Here is a 21,623-nt window from a genome sequence, read left to right on the forward strand (position 1 = left end):
TTAACTCAGCTAAGCTTTATTTCTGACTCAACCTTGAATGCTGTCACAGATTTAAAAGCTGGCAAGATAAAACCCTGGAAAAGGCTCTGCTTCCCCTGTCAGATTTTCCATAGAAAACAAACTCATGGAGCTGGGCTGTGCAGGTTTTGACTACATGTCTAGACTTGGATGGGACTATGTGTATGCTATGTAGCCGTTGTTCTCACACATAAAGTAGGAAGCATAATGTGGCCGTCCTTATGGAACTGTTGTGATGTACCCTCTGTCATCATGCCTGTGGTATAAGTGAAGGGACATTAATATGAACATTAGACAGAGTGGGAGTATGGACAGCAGTTACTATTGCCTTTACTATAGAAGTCAGAGATGGTCGCAGAGCCACAGGGAGAGCCGAATCCCTGCGCACTGACATTTGAGTAGAGCAGATAGACATGGGGTCAAGAGAAATAATTAACTACCTCCGAGTTTCACACTGAAGATGACAGAGCAGAAAGTGGTCCAGAGGCCACTAAGTTCAAAAGTTTGATTGTGTTGATAAGAAACCAAAATCTAGAGAGAAATGACCTTGGCAAAGATCGCACAGCTACCCAAGCAACAGAATCTGGCCCAGCATGTATCTTTTTGACTACTAGGCACACTCCTCCAGTGAGGGCTGAAGTGCAAGTTTTTAAAGCTATGCGATTTCATTTCTCCTAAATACATATGTAAGAGATGAATTTCTAGATTGTTTGAAACTCCTTTTTGTATATCTTTCAAAGGCAGCCATGTTATTTCACATTCACACTAGTGATGCGGATGGATCTCAGCTGGCCTACACATTGTTCTAGTCTTTAATTGGTTTTCATAATGTCTGAATTGCATGGAAATATCCCTGTCACAGAATTAAGTAGATGTTGAGCTGGTCATGTATCTCTGTGGTACAAGGGTGTCCAGCACCTGGCAAGGCCCAACAATGCAAAATACTACTACTAATGATACTAATACTAACAGTAGTAGTAGTAGTAGTAGTAGTAGTAGTAGTAGTAGTAGAAGAAGAAGAAGAAGAAGAAGAAGAAGAAGAAGAAGAAGAAGAAGAAGAAGAAGAAGAAGAAGATAATTTACATCTTAAAATACATGATAGTGCATTTACTTTTGTTCCAGTTCATGAAAACAATAACCACTTTTTTTTTTTTTAGAACTTACAATGCTCCAGGCATCATTTGTCTTAAATATGTTCACATGCATTTAATCCCCTCCCCCAAGTGCCCTTCGGAAATTGGCAGCCCATTTGAGAAATAACAGTAGCTTTGTGTAGAGAAACGTGGCTGAAGTAGCGAGGTGTAGATTGAATCGTTTATTCATCTGTTTAGTTCACTGAGACCTAGAGCTCATCTGCTCTCTGCCTGGCACACCATGGAGTTTTACTCCAGACTTCAGCACCGTGAGCAAGAGCTCTGTTCTCAGTTCTCAGTAACTCAGGATTGTTGACCAGGGAGACACTTGGGAAGTACAACTGAGATGCCTTGTGGATGAAGTCCTCGTGGAAAGTAACCCAAAAGTTGGCATGAGACCAGCCCCCTGGAAGACAGTAGTGCTATGTCCCCTGAGATGAGGGACATGGTGGTCTGGGTGGGTGGCAAGAGTAGGCCTAGATGTTTTCCATTTTGTTTATGTTGGTCTGTTAATCTCCTTGGGATCGAGATACTGGTTGCTAAACAGCTGGCTCTGGAGCTTGGAGCAGAGATCTAATCAGTACATACACCTCAGGGTCATATACATAGCCTGAATCATTGGCATAGCTGCCAAAGGGAGAAGTTTAAAAGGCAATTAGAGATGTCTCTAGACCTCAAGACTAGCCTCCAAGGAACAAGCAGGCAAGATAAAGGAGGAGGACCAGGATGATAACAGTCAAGGAAGATGGGAGCCAAGTCAGTCCCGAAGCCAAAAGAAAAAGCACACAGTTCTCCAGAAGAGAACGGTCAACAGTTCTTCATATCACCCAGGGGTCAAGCAGAGTGAAGGAACTTTGGACCAAGGGGCTTGGCAGTTAGTTACTGCAAGCCTTCTAGGCACCGGGGTGGTAGTCTACTAGAGAATAACCAGATTGAGAGCCAAGCATGGGATGGAGTGAGGAAGTCTGCGTCTCTCCTTTTAGGAAGTTTGGGAGAAGTGTCTAGAACGGCACGGTAACTAGCAGAGTGTGTTCAGCCTTTAGTCCAAGAAGCTAAAGTGTATTTCTATGCAGTGGCATGAATTCGGTGGAGATCTAGTATAACTGACGCCCAACCATAGTTCAAGGCTTTTGCTTGCGCTCTCTGTGTATGGGCTGAGCAAACGTCAAGTGTGGCATTCAACATAGACTTGAGAAAAACATCAGCTGTGCCCTGGATCTGTCACACACAGATCACATTATCTAAACTGTTTTAACCTTTAGTTTCCTTATCTTGTCTTTCAGCATTATGATGTCAGTGAAGTGTGGTCGTGGGAAGTTAGGATCATCCCACAAGCCACGAAGTCAGCTCCCTGGATTATTTTACCCTTTACCAATGATCTCCTTCTTTCTCTTATTGTCATTGCTGACGGGGCTGCTGTATCCACTAAGCCTCACCTAACTACGTAGACTTCCGGCTTCAAAACTTGATTCTTGGGGCATGTGTTTCTTCCATCACTGACATGTTTTTGTTCCTTCAACATCGTTCCTGTCACATAACTCCATCGTATCTTTAATCACCTGCCAATCATGATCACCATTCTCAGTCCATAAAGGAGACTCCTCCCCATCCACCCATACCACTGAGCATTGCATGGCTCTATCAGGGTGGACGCGTCTACACATCACTCTCTTCTGCCTTTGATGAGACATCTTTCCTGTTGCTTTTGTGTGTCCATTTCCTGGTTGCATTCTCTTCAGACATTGACCTTGATATTTAAAAAAAAAAATGATTCTGATGATCTTCAATAACCTTGGGACATACCTTTCAGACAGAAACCTGATACTTAAGACCTGGGGAAATCCTACCACCTGGTGGACTTGGGCCAAAACTAGGACCAGAATGAAAAGAAGCAAGGAGAGAAAAATCAGACAGCAATTTACCCTTATTGAGAACTTTGCAGAATACACTGCTATGTTCATGTCCTTTACTGTCTTGGGACCATCTTCAAATGATAGTCCTCCTCTACCTCAGAGTCAGGACTTTTTAACTCAAGGTTAAGAGCTCCCTTTTGTAAATATCTTTTCTCTAGACACAAGCTCTTTGTTTCCAGACCACTGTGTTCAAAGTTTTCCCTCCATCTTGGTTTCTGAAACTTCTGTCCAGTTCCACTCACTCTGACACCATCCACGTAGTCATCATTATCAAACTGTGGATCCATTGCTTTTCATTCCCCTGACTTCTAGCCTGAACCTTAGCTCTTCTGTATCCTCTCATAGAATTCAATGACTATTCTTCTTAGAACCTTTGTCCAATCTTATCAATACCAAGCAAAAAAAAAGAAAATCCAATTCACCATTATTCAAGCAATTAACATCCAGATGTCCCAGCCTTCCTATGCCGTGCTGTCAGTTCCCGCTGCTCTTTAAGAAAATTTCATCTCAGTGTGCTTTTTCCCCTGGAGCCACTCTGAAGTTGCTTCTGCACTCCCCTCCCCTCTCTCATAGTTTTATCACCTATAATCATCTGCTTCAAAACTCACTACAGTTGACCGTCCTTCAAATAACCAGTCCCTGATGTAGTGATGATCTCCATCCTTAAGAGCAGGGAGCTCTCAGCTATTAATCACACAAAGACATGAGTCAGGTAGACCCTTGTTTTTGCCTCTTTTTCCTTTCTTAGAATTTTATACCTGAGATGTTTCTTAAAGATGACATTATCCAAGTGACTGGCATCCTCTTCGGCTGCGTTGCTCAAGGATTCCTTGTAAGAGGGCTTCTGCTGTATCGTGTGTAATTAAAACTCTACTGGGAGTGGTGTACAACACGGAATGCATTCACAGGGAGAATGTCAGGAAAGAAAACACCATAGGCGGAAACAGTCGTATGGAGACTGGACCATGAGAATGTTCAAAGTTGGCAGGAAATGCTTTTAGGAGTATTTTGAAGAAAATGCTTACAGGAAGATGCTAACGTCTTAGTCCACACAGCCCAGGGGCCAAAGGGGCCACTTATGGTGGCTATTTGGAGTGCATTAGCAATCAGCACAGCATTAGCAAGGTTATCTCAGAAGAGTACCAGTGGTGGGTGGGGCTGTAGAGAGCCCTTGAGGGTCTCTTCACTGTACTGGGCATTAGCCCTTGGCTACTATGTCATCCAGGATCCCTGGGAAGATGCTGGAATAGTGGGAGAGGAGTAGAGAGTCTAGGAGAGAGGATTTGGGCGGTGGTGGCTAATGCTGCTACAGAAGTATTTTAATGGCTGACCCAGACCAGCTGGTACCCACTAGCTGAAGAGCAGGCGTGGACATTGAAGAGTTTGGCTTCTCCTGCAAATTGGCACAGAAGGAATCTACCACAAAAATTGGCTGTTCTGAGCGCTGGCTCTCTGAGAACTGGGCAGCATTCAAAAATAATACCAGCATAGCCGAGTTATGGAGAAATCAATTTTAACGAAATATAATCGCAATACAAGGTTTGAACTATTAGAGATAGCAGAAAATGATGCTGACATGTGGATCCTTCGGGCCTTAAAAATCTGTGACCTCTAAGTCTGATATCATTTCATAGATGAAGAAACCAAAGGTCAGGATGAAAACATGACTCTGGTCTGCACTGTATATGTGTGTGTGGGGTGTATGTACATGTTCATATAAGTTCATGCAAATATGCATGAGTGTTCATACAAGGGGACCAAAGCTCAACCTCGGGTATCCCCTTCAGTTGTTGTCTGCCCTATTTTGAGACGGGGTCTCCTACTTTCTCATGGAACTTCCAGCTGGAGGAGTTAGCCAGAGAGCCCCAGGGACCCTCCTGTTCCCTCCTCCCTGTCCCTAGGATTACAAGGAAGTACCATCCCACTCTTCCCCCATGCCTTCGTCTGTAGGCTCTGAGACTCAAACTCAGGGCTTCATTCGCATACACCTCAAGCATTTCACCAGCTGAGCCATCTTCCCAACCCTGGAACTGCTTTATCTTTTGCCATTGTGTCCGTAGAGGGAACTAGGTTTTCCATGGGCATCATTGCTGTCCCTGTGTGTCATTTGCTTTTCCACTCCCTATAATGACTAAAAGCATTTGCCTCATGCAACAGTGTTTTTGTAACCATGGGACTGTGAATGGGCGGACCCACCCACCCGGCTCCCATCTTGTCTACAATCTTGTCCACACCTAACATTCAGGATCCCAGGGGCTGGAGAGATACCTCAGCAGTTAGGAGCAATGGCTGTTCTTTCAGAGAACTGGAATTTGGTTCCCAGCACCCACATGGTGGCCCATGACTGTCTGTAACTTCAGTGTTAAGAGTTCAGGCTCCCTCTTCTGGTCTGTGAGCACACCGTGTGCATGTTGTACATATGTGTGCATGCAGGTAAACATAGACGCAGAATAAAAATAAATCCATATTTTTTACAATTGAAGTTCAGGATCCTAAAGGGGGGAAAATAAACCTGGGTTCATCTCCTACTTTTGCCTCCTGCTTCAGATGCTTGGAACTGACCGCCGCTGCATCCATTCCTGTCCAAATGCTAATGGAGGTGCTAATGAGGTCCTCTGGGCAGGCAAAAGAAAAAGAAAGAGAATCAAATAGCCTAATTAATCCACGAATTATAGTCCCTGAAAAGAAAAGTGCTCATATTCCCTATAGAAAGCCAGACGGAGCCTAACGGACTCTCAGGATTGGTCTTGGCTCCTCAAGTGTGCGGTTTGGAGGGCACCTGCTGTTTTTTCGGTGATTATGGGGCAGCGCTTGGCTTCCACTAGGGTGGAGCTCACAAGAGCTCCCTTCCAAGTCTGAGCTGTCTGTTTGCTTATGAAATGGGGAAAGGAGGGTAGAGAGTAACCTCTTTGTATACGGTGAGCTCAATATTAATAGCAAACATTTATTGAGCACTTACTATGTGCCAGGAACCATACTAAGCATTTTATTTGCAAGAGATCATTAAATCCTGTGCCATTATTTTTCCCACTTCATGTTTGGGAAACCGAGGCTTCAGTGGAGTAGTTAGCCTGTTCTAGATGATATCATAAGTGGCTAAATATGTTATCCAGGACATTTTAGCTAGTGGTAAATCCACAAGCTGTGTTCTGTAGCTAAGCACAGGCTTAGCTCTGTGCTTTTGTGCTGTGACCAGAGTGTATGTCTGTTCCATTCTCAACCTCTAGAGCTGCAGCACAGCCCCTGCATTGAGCACCTTAAAGGGATTTGGAGTGCTGCTATACAAAATTAGATTCTGACGGATCTAATTTTAAAGATGACAGACAGGTCAGAGGTGGAGTTATGGCAGAATCGTGAGGTGGACCAGAACCAGAAGGTATGGAAGGTACTCTGTATCCTCTCCCAGACTTCCCGAAAGCTCAGATGAATTTCAGCCTAGCCGAGAATATGCACCTCTCTCCAGTGAGAATTGAGACAACCATACTTAATAGCCACCAACATACAGAAATAGAAAGCAAGTTTAAAAGTGTGAACTCCATACACTGGAAAGTGATGGACTGAGTCAGGAGGTTTAGGAGAAATTGTGCAGACAGGGAGAAAGTGTGCTGCCGTAGGGATTAACAAATGCAGGTCTTCCTTTTTGGTAGTCCAGTGTGTGTGTGTGTGTGTGTGTGTGTGTGTGTGTGTGTGTGTGTGTGTGTGTGTGTGTGTGTGTGTGTGTGTGTGATATGTGTGAATGTGTGTGTGTGTGTGTGTGTGTGTGTGCACGTGCACGCGCGAGCTTTCGTGCTTGCATGCACCCTACTAAACTGGTGTGTCTAGAACATTGCAAATAGGTGGCTGGAAATCTAAAGAGCTTTTGGAAGCTTTCCTGGCAGGATGGGTTCCACACAGACTTTGAATCGTTAGGAAACCCTACATTCACCTCTTCTGTCCTAAGTCTAAGCTAATAATTACTCAGGCCTGCTGATCAATAGGCCAAGAGTCTACAAACGGTGGGAACGACTGTGGGGTGCTGCCATTGGTCTCGTCCTGTGGTTAGTAAACTCTAACATATGGAGTGAGTTGTCTAGTGAATATCCGAATTCCGACTTAGTCTACCTAGAATCTGCCAGGTTAAGAGGTTCCCAGCTGTGCTGCTGGTCTATGAACCGCACGCTGTCTCAGAACTACGTAATTATCTCTTTTGGTTTTAATGTAGCTTCTGTGAGTTTCCACACTGGGCAGGCTATGAGTGTTCAGTGTGACTTGCTTGGTCCCAGAGTCCATGAGTTCAGTGTAGCTCAGATACCGCCATTGTGTTCCTCTACAGTGTGTGAGCATTCAAGTCAGTGAGACCCAGTATGGGATCTTTCGGAAATGAATCTTGGCACTGGACAGGATAGGAGCCCAAGTATGTGGGCTCACAAGGATGTATTTCTTCAGCCTGCTGTCTACCCAGGTCTCTGAGGCTCGGGCTTGCTGGGATTGAAGTCTGGGATCAAATTCACCCTCACTGGTTTGCCCAAGATTCTACCTATCCCCTGACCTAGGGCTGAGCCAACTCTTCATCTCAGACCAAAAAAAAAAGAAAAAAAGAAAAAAAAAGTGTTTTTTTCTGAAATATCCATCAGTCAAAGGGATATGCACTCAATTGTCCCCTTTAATTGAACTAATGGATTAAATTACCTCCTGGAATGTTCTAGAATATCAGCTCCCACTTAGTACTAAATGGTTAGTCCTCACCAGACCACTCTTACTCCTGAAGGGCCAACTCTTTGCTTGGTTGCCCCAGACCTTGTCTCCTATTGTTTGCTTCCCCTGGCTTCAATGAGACCTCCCCACATGCCTAACAGCTTGGTGATGGTTTCTTCCTAGAGCTCATGTTCTAGTTGGGATGACAGATGCAACAGAGCAATTGCTGCTTATCAGGTAGCCTCACGTCTCCACATAGCCGTCCACACCCACCCTCTCCTGGTCCTCAAATCCTCGGTGTCTGAAGGATCCAGTGCTGTCACCATGTTTTCCGTATAGCCTTGTGGGATCACCCCACACTGAGGCCCCCTCTAACTTCATACTGAGACCCAATGACACCTTGTGTGTCTATGTCTCCTTGTGTTTACTTCTGACCAGGCAGTTTGGTTCGGTTTAGTCTCCTTGACCTCCTTCGTGTCTCTTTGGCTATACAGAGCACGTTCTTGTACATGGTTTATCATTGTGTCTCCGGCAATGTGCTTTCCTGGATAAATAGCTACCAGCTCTCAACTGACTGGAATTATGTCAGGTCTGAGCGGGCAGAGAGCAAAGAGACTGAAAGTCAGGGGAGCAGCAAGGAGACCGAGGAAGCAAGAGGAGACAGCGGAAGTCTCATGGAGGCAAATGAGGTACAGGGACAACTGGAAGTTACTCGGGTACTTCCCAAGTGTCCAATACCAGCTAAGCCGTGTGCTCATTTTATTTGAAAGGAGCCTGATAAAGTAAGCTGACCCTTCCACAGTCTCCATTTGACAAGGATTCACATAGGAAGGCACAGAGGTCATATACCATTTGCCGGTCAGTAATGAGGTCAGGCTTTGAATCCATAGTATACATCAGCGCTCTGCACGGGAGCAGAGCAGGCATATGCTCATACATTGGCCAAGGCATGCAGTGGAACAGCCTACAGGCAGCTGAAGACGTGACAGTGGTAGGACCAGACAAGGCTGAGAAGGTGGTCTGGGAACAGACTAGCGTCCCGTTTTCCTTCCCGAAGAATAAAGAGTCACAGAGAAGAAACACTGAGTCAGATTTGCACCAAGAAGCATTGTTTATGCGCTGTCTCTGGCCTGGCCTTGGGCTGCTCTTGCATAGGGAGAGAGGATGACAGCCAGTGCCTCTGGACAGTTCTGCGTGCCCAGGAGCTCCCTGCAAAGTCACACTTTGGAGAATGAAGGTGCTGGTGATGGCCAGAGTGGCCCAAATAAAAGTCAAATACCACATCCAGTCCTCCAGTGGTGTTTTTGCTATTAAATTAGGTCTGGGGAAAAAAATGATTGTCTTTGGGTTTGATTTGAGAGATTTGGGAAAGTTGAATACTCAGAGTAGGGAGCAAGGATATTTCTTGAAAGATTCTTTGACTAGCTCCCTCTGACAGATGACAACAGATCACAGTGAAGGCTTGCAGTCTTTGAAGAGATCCACCCCTCACCCCGGCACAACTATCCCAGAAAAATAGAGGGGGAGGGGAGGCTCTGTCATAGGTTCCAGCTTTTTATTGCTACATTCCTTGGATGGCCCCGTATGTTTACCTTCAGCTGAGTTTAGACTTGGTGTTCTCTGTGGCCGCTGGCATCGGCCACAGAATTCTTTCATGTCTATTACTTTATTAAGGAATGTAAAAGCCACATACGGACCGACCCGGGGGGTGGGGGTGGGGCACAACAGTAGGAGACACAAGTAAGCCTTAATTTGCTCACAAAGAGCCTAAGGGAGGTTTCACACGACTTCTCCCAAATGAGCTGCAAGGCCTCTGGTGACCACAAGGGGGCACTCTTAACACTTGCTCCTAAACCCAATCAGTAGTGCCATTTTGAGGAATGTATAGAGCAGAAATAGCACTGGGCTTTAAGACTTGTCCTGATGGAAACTGGGTGGCTAAAAGAACCCCCTCTTATTATGAGGGAGCTGTACTTTTTTTCCCTTTTTTTTTTAAAACTTTCACTAATTAGAAACGGAGTCTCAAAATTAGGATAAATGCACAAGTAAGTCTTTTGTGCAGTGTCTTAAGTCGTCTGACCTATTATTTGTGCATCTACTCTGAGCTCTTTCTGCTTCTTAAATAGGCACTGGAGCTAGGCTGGGCCCAACCTACAGCACGAGGGCGTAGGTATAGAGTCTTTACAAGTGCACGGCATTCCGTGGGACGAGCGATGACTGGTGGTTTTTCCACCGTTCCTTTGTTCCATACATCTCACATGTTGGTGTAGACATGGGGAGAGGTATGGGATGGTAAACCACTGACGTCTCGTACATAGAGGAGGGGCAGGTTTTGAGCCTACATTTGTGTGGTCTTCTCATCAGACAAGACCTAGTTTTCACAATGAAAAGGACGTTCTCACTGTCGAGAGGGTCACACATCAGCCAAACCGAGGAAGCCCCCGCCATTGTTTTCAGAACACACCAACTGGCAAATTGGGGAGTTCTGCCCTATAATACTTTACTGGTCCTTGGACCACGTGGTCCTTCAAGAAGTTCTTCAGACTCTATCTTTAGTCCATTTTTATATCACTGGCAAAACCATGTAAAAATAGATACCCATTCCAAGGCTGGCTAGCTATACCTACTATTTACACATAGGCTATATGTCCCAAAGTGACAGTAAAGGTTCTTGTAGTAAAGAGTCTTATGCCACTTAACCTAACCCGGGTATTCTGATAGTCTCATATATCTGCAAAAAACCATTGGTTAGCATCTCTGAGTGTCCCTCTGGACCCTGTTCACGAGAAAACATGGAAAGTCTTGAAGCTTCTGGGAAGGGAGAACTTCAATGGACTGAGGGAAATGGATGGACTATTTAAAGCACATCTGTTGGCCCCACGGTCACAGGTATGGGATAAAAACTGAAGTTGCCTTAGTGGTCCGTCTCAGCTATTTTTAGTGCTGTGTATGTAAGCCTGTGTTTGTATAGACTACGTATAAATATATAGTTTAGCTGTGAGGTTGGATGATGGGTGGAGTGGGGAGGGGGAGGAGAAGAGATCTTCCTTTCTGTACAGACATGATTGGTATACAGGGGGATGAGGGGAAGGTCTGGGAGTTTAGGGAATTATTGCTACCTTCGGTTACTGCTAAACTAGCCATGATGCCAGAACCATGTGGGCCCTTGGTGGAAACACCTGGGCTCCTTACTTCTACGGTGCCCCAACCTTAGGAGATGTTTCCCCATCACCCACCTCCCCGAATTAGGTTCCCCCAACCCAGCGCCTCTTCTCAACCTGTTTCAGTACCCAAAACACTTCCTTCACTGTCATTAGTACCCAAATGCTGGACTCACTCACGTACCTTGTGGCACAATGAATTAAATAATTCAGAAGAAAAATAGCAGTGTCTTTTTCAAGGTTCTAATTTAGTTCTCTATTCTCAGAGCATCTCTGAAACTCTCTAAAGACGCCCTGTTTTTTCTTTTAAGAAGGCTACAATCACGTGTACTTTTTAATTGTTGGAAAACGTGTGGGAGCTGTTTCGAAATCCTTTAAATGAAATGCAAGATTATTTTCTGAGCTCGAACTTGTATCTGCGGCTTTCTTTCTTTCTTTTTTTTTTTTTTAATTGTCACATCTAGGGTGATTTTTTTAAGTAAATAAGAGCACAAGGTTCATATTATTTTAAATGTATATTGCATTTGTCTTCTCAGCACTGTGGTTTTTAGGTCTGTGAATGGCATCACAGTATGTAGACAGCCCGTTAAGCAGCCTGTTTGGGTAAGGAAACCCTTAGGCCAGTACAATGGTGCATTGCTCGGTGTGTCCCTTCCAATATGGCTAGAATTCTACAACCTCCATGATCATTTGTTGAACAAATTCATGCTTTTATTAGTCAAAATACAGAGAAAACAGAGAGTCCCTGTTTCGAGATATTTGCTAATGCATGGTTAATTATCACATATAGCTTACTATAATTCATTTTACAGGGGAGACCTCCTGCAGGTAACATACTAACAGTTTATGAACCAAAATAACCTCGCTATAGATTAGAGCTGTTTCAGGGCCTCTCAGACAGTCGATGTTTCTAGCCCTTCTCACTTCACATTGCTAATTCGAACAAGGCTTTATTTTTGTATTTGTCAGCAGCAATACTGTAGGGTGGTTGTTAAACTTCTCCCAGGCCTAATTAGAGCAGCAATGCTCGCATTCATAACGAAGCTCGCGTCTTGCTCTGGGAGGCGGTGAGCAGGGCTGTTACGGTAGCTTCCTGGCAGCCCGTCGCTGGCAGTTTTAAGGTAGCTAGTGGCCGAGATATTAAGTAACTGTTGAAATTCATTGACTCCACCACGGTTAATGTGTCTAGATGACAACAAGTTTACACGGTTCTTTTATAGTTACAGCAAATGGGTCCATTTAAATAGTTATTAGGTGATTATGGTGATGTGAAATGGAAAGAAAAAAAAAAAAGCAAAGTGCAATGTCTCAAGTCTGACTTTTTTTTTAACTGTTTATGTGGGGTCCCAGTCTTCCTGTCACTCAAAATGGCTGCATCTTTCCCTTATAAATATTTATACTTGATCGGCAGTGATGAATGCTAATTTATTTGCGTCTTGTTTCTTTATTGACTTCTCAGTGGGCCCGGGTTAGCTAGGAAAGGTTTTGCAAGCTCCCTGAGTTGCAGGATATTTTGATCGGCCCACCAAGGGGCGTTTTTTTGATGAGTTGAAGGAATGTTCTCTTTGCTGGAACTGAGACGTCCTTTTTGCTCTTGGACATGCAACCTGAAGACTGGGAGAGTCTTCGGGCTGCTGATGTTTTGCACTCTGGGAGCCCGATGTGCAGTCTGGCAAGCAGGATTTGCCTCCAAGGACTGCTTTTCTGTATAACAGTTTGTCAAAGTCGACTTGGATTGAACAGTGTAAGGCTGATCCGGGTGTTTGGCAGGGTTCTAAACTATTTTTTTCCTCTTGGTATTCTATGAGCCACTTGAAAGACTGCATTTTCACAAATGCCAAAGGACATTTATATCAAAATGAATGGAGTATCCGAAACAAAAGGAGACGTGCGAGCGAACCAATGTCTGTCTCTGCCCTTCAAACTCTGGACGGACGTGATGCCAGAGAACCTAAGAAGTCTGTACAGGGACTGTCAAGATTCATAGGCTGCAGTCTTGGGAGATGGCTTGGTGTTTTTAAGGCACAAGGACCTGAGTTTGATTCCCAGAACCAAGATAGAAAGCCAAGTGTGGTACCATGAGTCTAGAATCCAAGTGCCAGAGAAGCAAATGCTAGCCAGCCAGTCGAGCCTAATTAGTGATCTTTAGGCCAATGAGAGACCCTGCCTCAAAAGAAATGAATGCCGTCCCTGAGGATGATCTTAAAACTGTCCCCTGGATTTCACACATACGAGCACACACACACACACACACACACACACACACACACACACACACACACACACACACACCTGTAAACACACACACAGACATGGCACTGGAATACTTTGGCTGGGTAGCCTAGACTAGTGATTCCCCAATTCACCATCCACATGGACATTTTTTTACTTCCTTCCTTAGATCTTGAGACAAGCTGCCCCTGTTTAAACTTGGCATGTCTAAGTATAGAATGTGTGGCTTTTGAAGCAGTCTTTTACTCCGTGTGGGATATTCTCAAGACCTTCAGAAGAACGTTGTATAGAACATGTGACCCAGAAGGTCTCTGAAACTACCAGAGATGCTTCATCTGAGGAGATAAACCTGTGGGTAGTGTAGGCATGTCAGCATACATGTGTGCACAGGTAGGGCATGTGGAGAACAGAGGAAGACTGCAAGTAACTTTTCCTACTGCTCTGTATGTTAGTCCCCTGAGGCAAGGTCTCTCACCAAACCTAGAAATTTCTGGGATGTTTGGTTGTTTGGTTAGTCCTGGTTCTGGCTAAGCTGGTTCTCACCAAGCCCCTCCAACCCTTCCCGTCTCTGTCCTCAGAGTCAGGGGTAAGACATGCTGTATGGGTGCTGGGTGCTGGAGATCTGAACTCGGGTCCTACTCCTTCCAAGCAAGTGTTTGTAGCCACCCAGCTGTCTCTCGGCTCTACGTTTTCTAGCTCTCAGTACAAAATACACTAGATTCTCTTGAGAGCATGACTGGTGACAATTGTCTTCAACCATTGATCAGCTACAAGAGGTATTCCATTCCCAGATTTCAAAACTGTTTCAACTGTGTGGTCAGTCACATCCCTTAGCCAGGACTGGGGCCAGAATTAACAACAGTGGTGATTCTACCGAGACTATTGGAAGAGACAGGTTATTTGGGAAAGTTACTATTAAGGAAAATCTGTGCTGAACCTTTGATCATATGTAGATTCCTTTGATGATCGGAATAACCCTGAAATCTACATTCTAATTTTGATTTGTATATGTATATTATAATGTATATTCTAATTTTGATAATCTAATCAGATGGTCCCAGAGAATAAATCATATGCCCACAGATTGCTTAAAATCAAAAATCCATTGTTTGTCACTGACTTCTCCCTAGATCTCTGAGTGATCTCTGACAGATCGCTTGTCTTTTTTTGTCTTTGTAGTTCAAACCTTCTGAGCTATGAAGAGGGTAAGCAGAGATGGGTCCCTCGATGCAGACTACGTCCCTGTGTTGGTCCTGTTTTGTAGCTCATATTTAGTCTCCTCATTGGATAAACAAAATATAGGACTAAAGCATCTCTGGAATTTTCTGGGGACCTTGGGGAAGGCTGCCACCAACCCCATAGCAAAAAGAGGAGAGGGCTGGTCAGCTCAGCACTGCTCACCTGTGAGGTCCTCCATTGTCTCCACGCTCACAGTGTTCTTTTGTAATGCTATGGCCACCACTATAGTGACTGTTTAAATATGTTCAGAAGAGATGTAATATACGCAAACTACTTGTATTCTCTTTGTAACTTTCCAATTGTGTGCACCAACAAGTTGTCTCTGAAGCACACAATTGATACACTGATGGAGTTCTATAAATCTTGGGGGAAAGTCCTATCTGCCCATTTGGAGTTCTGTGACACAGTACTCTACAAACAAAGGCACTTAGTTCTGCCTGTTTTGTAGACTTGGGAAATCAGAGAGCACAGGCCAGCAGAGGCAATGTCTAACTGAGGGCTTTTGTCTGGGTTTAGCTGCTGACTTCTCCCTGGTGTGTGTTGTACTGAAAGAGACTGACAGGAGCTCTGGGGTCCCTTTTATAAGAGCACCAACGCCATTTGTGTCACCTTTAGTTGTGCTGAAACATTCTATTCCCAATACCATCACCATGGAAATTACCTTTTTCCTCCTATTGGTGTACGTTCACTGAAGAAATGAAGAGTTTCCTGATGCCATTTTCGCCCTGGGTACCATGTTCTTTGGCCACGATTCTACTTCCGTTATTCTCTCCATTCCTTGCCTCCTGCTTTTTAAGAGAAAATGTGGTGTTTGCATTTCTGAGTCTGACTTTTTCCACTCAGTGTGGTGACTCCTAGTTTCATCTGTCTCCCTGAAAGTTACGTATCGTTACTCTTCTTTGTAGATGAGTAAAAGTCCTTCACGTAAACATGTGGCGTTTCCATCCATCTGCGGATGGACGGTTGGACCGATTCGGTAACTTGCCTATTGTGAATTGTGCTGTGGTGAACAAGGCTATGAGGGCATCTCTGTAATATGCTCACTTAGCATCCCGTGGTTACATAGATTTTATGGGGGACACACACTCACATCATAGGGGGGTCATGAGAATGTCAGTTCTGTTTTATTTTAAATTACTATGTTGGTAATTCTATTTCCAAGTGAAAGGCTACTAGAGAAGAATTCTTTAAGCTTCCCTGTTTAGATGCCAGCTCAGGAAGGGTCAATTCTCCATTTCACGAGTTGCAAAAGCAAGCAGAGAAATATCATCCACTTCTGTCCTGTCATTAAATCCGTGCATCCTAGAGGTGGCTGGCCAATTCCTTCCGGGTGAAAAACTAGCAACTGTGTGTACGGGCTTCTAGATCTTTACATGGTGGAAGGTAATTGCTGACTACCCTTGCTTGATTGTGTGCTGTGACCCCCAAAGTAAACTAACCCCACATTTAAATTAAAATCAACTTCAGCATGGCTGAGTTTAAGCAGAAACAATAAAATCCTCTTGGCACTTTCTGCCAATCGTGTGTTTTGCTTTGTTCTGTTCTAATAAAAAAAAAAAAAGGAGAGAGAGAAAGAGTGAGACAGATTCAAAATGAAATTGTCATGCACATTTGTCCTTAGTTGTAATGCCATTTGGGCTAGGTATACACCGGGGGAGAGGGGAGTGCACACACACATGGGTATGTGTGCCCTGTTACCTCCATATGCTCAGTGAATTCAGCCTCTCTGGTCTACATAGCCTGGCTATACTTTTCCACTTCATCTACCCGAATCCTTGCACCCACACCCAGCACTATACTCTGCTTTTAACTCTCAAGCCACGTCAGCACCGATTCCGTTGGACATAGGAGACTACCCTTGCAGGCCAGGCAGCACAGCACTCTAACTAACATAGCCAGGTGCATGGAATTGCCCTGCAGTTTTACTCTAACCTTATTTACCCCCAAAAGAGAGTACCAGATCCCCCTCAATAAAGTCTCAGTCCCCTACTGTGGACATCAATCCCATAGGAGGTCATATCCTATAATTTTGACTGGGAATCTGTAAGTGACGGGTTCCTACCATGCCCCCTTTTAAGTTTGGTTGCTTTCCTATAGCAGCTCATAGGACCTAAGAACATGTCTTTCCCTTGGTCAGTTTATAGATAGGGATGCAATAAAGAATACAAATGAGCAACCAGGTAGCCAGATAGAGGAGCTGAGCATGGTTGGTTGAAGTGGAGGAAGATTCTGAAGATGGGAACCTCTGTGCCCATGGGCTTTGAGTATACTGTGTTTCTCACAGACATATGTGTTTATTAGCCTAGAAGATCTCCAAGTGCATAGTTCTTTTTTTTTTCTTTTTTTTTTTTCTTTTTCTTTTTTTCAGAGCTGGGGACCGAACCCAGGGCCTTGCACTGCCTTGTGCTTGCTAGGCAAGCGCTCTACCACTGAGCTAAATCCCCAACCTCGAAGTGCATAGTTCTTATGATATGATTATTTATCTTTGTATATAATTATTATCCATTATTACCTGTGTGTCCACCCTCGTGCCCCCTCTGCCCGGACAATGAAGAATGTTGCTGAAAGCATCAAGTTTAGATCATGGTATGTTCTTTCTCGTGGCCTGAGCCCATCCAGGAGCACAGCCCAGAGTCACCTCCTAGGCTACATGATGACTTTTTTTTTTCCTCCCAGGAAACCAAGGGTTCAGAAGCTCTGTGTGGGGACTGGGATCAAAAACAAAAATTAGAATAAAGGAGTCTCCCAGTCCCCTGATCATGTCAGAAATGACAACTCCACGTCATGATTCAGATGTAATGTGTATGTTTTAAAATAATTTCACAGTATGAGAAATGAATGGAAGACAGAGGACTAGCCAAGTAATTAATTAAAGGCAATACAACTGGCCAAAAGGATAAACTGAGAAGGTATTAAATTCTACTGCTCTCTGTTTTCTACCCTTGAATAAAGCACTCTGGAAACACTGATCCTTCTCGCACCTTTTCAATAATACATGGCTTGTCTGGAACAGAAGCTGTTTTTATTGTTTTGTCTTCTGCTGTGTTGCTCTGATGGACTCCAGGGGTAAAGCTGCAAACCATAAGATGGAAAGGGTAAATTTTCCTACTATTTTTCATTAAGGGAAGAGAGAGAGAGAGACAGAAACCATAGAGTGGATGGCCAGGATTATGTACTGCATGCACAAACACACACACACACACACACACACAGTGCACACACACTTTGGTATCTCTCTGCTATTCTTCACAAACAAAGTGAGAAACAGAGGGCTATTTCCTGCCCCAATTTAACAAATCAGAAAAACAGATTCAGAGTTTGAATAAATCACTCCAATATGCACAATGCTAGAGGTCAGATAAGAATTTACTTCTCCAGATATGACGATCATGATTATTACTAAGCTTTCCGATATCTTAGTACCAGCTATTTAAAAACAACATAGGTGGGCTCAAAATATATTCAGAAAAATATATTCAGGGAAAATGAATGAGAAGACAAGTACGTATTTGAGTTAGCAAGACTTAGGAGCAAGTGTTTCCTGCACCCTTGGTGCATTTTCCTAGTTCTCGGGGTTAGGACGGGGACTCAAGGTGGTTAGACCTTTTGGACCTTCACAATCCATTTTCAACTTCTCTCTCTCTAGGTTACTGATTAAGAGTCCTACTTGTTCTTTATTTAAGCTTCGGAGACTGAGGAAGGAAGGAAGGAAGAGGGAGGGAGGGAGGAAGAGAGGAAGGGAGGAAAGGAAAACTAAGGACTCTCTTCCTTAATCCAATTTATAGAAAAAGGACATAATAAAGTAGAAGAACAAGAAGCAGGTAGCTGAGATAACATGCAAATATGTGGCTAGAAATAGAGTCAAGAGTCATTTGCATGATAAAAAGGTCAACTCTACCACAAAGATTCTCGAAATGGATGTATTTTAATGAAAACACCCTAGGCTAGGGATGTGGCTCAGTGGACGAATGCTCGCCAAGTGCACGTGAAGTCCTAGGCTTAATCCTCTGTACTGCGAACAGTGAAAAAAAATCTGTAATAGCAAGAGATTTGTAAAGTGTATCATGTAGGACACGCCTGGGCAATCTCAGGAAAAGGGCAACAGTATGAACTGTCCACTAAAGGCCACCCAAGAAAGCAAAACCTAGAAACCACATGGAGGATGAACAGCAACTTCCCAGAAAGATCCTATGGCCTGCCATTCACGGTCTCGCCTAGGAGAGAAATGCAGAGGGATGCTAAGGATGCAATGACTCTTTCAGCACTGCTTCTAGCTCAAGGGCTTGTTTTTGGGAAAGGAAGGGGATTATAGGTGTGGACTGCAGAAGTTAGGGAAGAAGAGGAGAGCGTGGTCTTTGATACCAGAATGAAAGGCTCCACCTCAGATCTCGGTATACATTTATAAGGATTAGAAAGAATGTATTGGGAAATTTTTCAGATATGATCAATAGGGTGGAACAGAGTTTTTGCCAGGAGGAGGAGAATGAATAAGTCCAAATAGGTAGTAGGACAAATATATGGAAGATTTTGTATTGCCATGACAGGACGCATAGTTAGGGTGGAGATTTCTAACACCTCAGGAATGATAACTGATGATATTTATACACCAAACACACAGAGTAAACTCAGTGAGTGAATTTAAGAAAACATAGAAAGACAGAGACGGTCTCTTAGCTATGGCTGAGACAGACAACCAAGGAGCCCTTGAAGAGGCAGAGGGAGATAGACCAGTCAGCACAGCAGTTGCCCCACAGTCATGAGGACCTGAGTTCTACATGTAGGACCCCCTCTCCCCAAAAGCAAGCCAAGCTGGTTGATACACATTTGTAATCCCAGTGCTAGGGGGAAGTGGAGACAGAACGGTTCCCAAGGCTTGCAAGCAATGACGTCAGCCTACTTACTGAGCACGACGCAAGTTAAAAAGGATGTCATGATGACAGCTGACGTCGTCCTCTGGCCTCCACATGAATGTGCGTATATGTGCACCGGCTTCTGAGCAGATACCTACTTGTCTATAAACAGATGCATGTATTCCAGATTTTATGTATATAAAGAACCTTGGAAGAAAAGATCAAAAAGGATATCAATTCCATTCAGGCAAATATGTGTGGCCAGAACTCTGGCTCTGCTCAACTCACTGAGGCTAAGAATCCTGTTGCTCTTAAAAAGTTGAAGGAACTTGCAACCCGATAAAAACAACAGTGCCAACCAACCAGAGTTTCCAGGGACTAAACCACTACCCAAAGACTATACATGGACGGACCCAGGGCTCCAACTGCATATGTAGCAGAGAATAGCCTTGTTGGGGCACCAGTGGAAGGGAAAGCCCTTGGTCTTGCCAAGGTTGGACCCCCAGTGCAAGGGAATATGGAGGGCAATAAGGGGGATGTACAGGGGGAATACCCGTATGGGGGAGGGGGAAGGGACGGAATGGGGGCTTATGGACAGGAAACCAGGAAGGGGAACAACCTTTGAAATGTAAGTAAAGAAATATATAATAAAAAATTTTTAAAAAACTAGGACCACAGAAGAAGTCCCTTACTCTGTGACTTCCCACATCTGTGATCACACACATGTTCATACTATTTATTCTAAAAATAACCACTGTGCACTGGAGTTGAAAAAACACAGATGAAGTGGGCATGCTCATTCAAGGCCGTAGTCTTACCCAGAAAGCAGACATAACAGTAAATCATTTAAATTCCCGGAGGCTCTATGTGGACAGAGGTCTAACAGAGGCACAAGTTAAAAATGCTTCAGGGCTGGAGAAGAAGGAGTGCTCTGGGAGAGAATGGAGGAGTCTCCTTGGATGCAGGATTTGGTGGTTTGCAGCTACATGAATACTTTGTTCCCTTAGGGACCTGTCTGCAGAAGACACAAACCTGCAAGGATCAGCCGGTGTTTGCCTGGGGCAGGGTTGATTGCAGCACACCGTGAAGCTAGAGCCTCCCTTGTTTCCCAATGACCCGGATGAGCCCTTTCTTAGGCTTCTGCTTTACTCAGAAGCCTTTCTTTCTTACACTGGTTGGTGGCTGGTCATAGTCACCTATTGGAGACTCTTTTCTGTCCCAAGTAAACAAGCTGGGGATGGGCAAGTGTGACTTAACAAGGGGGAAACAAAAGGAATTCAGGCTTGTGGGCAAACTTGTCATACTCCCGTGTAAAGCCCTTTTATTTGAGAGGGAACACAAAGTCAAAAGTGTATCTATAGGCGTGAGAAGCATCAAAGGTTCTATTTGGGTGGCATTTTACCATAGCACACCAAGAAAGTCTTTGAAGATGATCTCACCCTAATGCCAAGTATTTCAAAAGTTGTTCCCTAGTGACAGATTATGTCTTTTTCAACACACACAGAGAGTAGTCTCTGTGAGCTTAGTGGGTTTTATCTCCATGTATACTTATCAGAAGTCTAATTTCACTAAAACTAGGACTTATCACAAATATTCACCTCATTGGCCATGTTACTGTTTACAGAGTCTCCTCTGTAGGGGACAGAAAGACTGTTTTCCTGCTTAACACTGACAATGAGTCAAATGTTAATTCACAAAAAAATTTTGAGAGAGCCAGATCAGAGAGGTCCAAACTATCATACAGGCAGTTGGATGTGTATCAAGAGCCTGATGAAATTCAAAGACTAGATCAAAACAAGCCCACGTCTAGAAGGCTACTGGGGTGTATGAGCATTTCTTCATAAGAGAAATGATAATAGTTGACACTCTTGCAAGGAGACTACACGGGATGGAGATACCAGTGAAAATCAGAAGATGTGTGGGTGGCCTTCCGTATTTTGAGCCCTAAAGAATCCATTAGAAGGTGGATTTGACCTAGAATAAGCTGTCTTGATAGTACTACTCATTTTCTTACTACTGGGAACAAGAGGATGATACAAATCTTGGCAAAAGCCTCAGTCGCCAAGGCCTGCCATAGTCCTTGTATTAATTGCTCTTTTCATTGCCATGACTAAATTCTTGACTGGGATACTTTATGTGAGAAGGGTTTACTCCATCTCAGAGTTTAAGGAGGGACACATACCTATCATGAAGAAGCCATGGTGGTGGGAATGTAGATGGATGGCCATGTTGCATTTGTGGTCAGAAAGCAATGGATGAATGTTGGTACCCGACTGGCTCCCTCATTTCCCTCTTCCTATTTGGTCTGTCCCCCAGTCTATGGAATGGTGCTGCCCATGTCCAGGGTGGGTCATCCTTCTTCAGTTCAAGCTCTGTGGAAACCTTCACAGGCAGACTCAGTGG

Source organism: Rattus rattus, chromosome 9, assembly GCF_011064425.1.
Source record: "Rattus rattus isolate New Zealand chromosome 9, Rrattus_CSIRO_v1, whole genome shotgun sequence".
NCBI classification, from domain to species: Eukaryota; Metazoa; Chordata; class Mammalia; order Rodentia; family Muridae; genus Rattus; species Rattus rattus.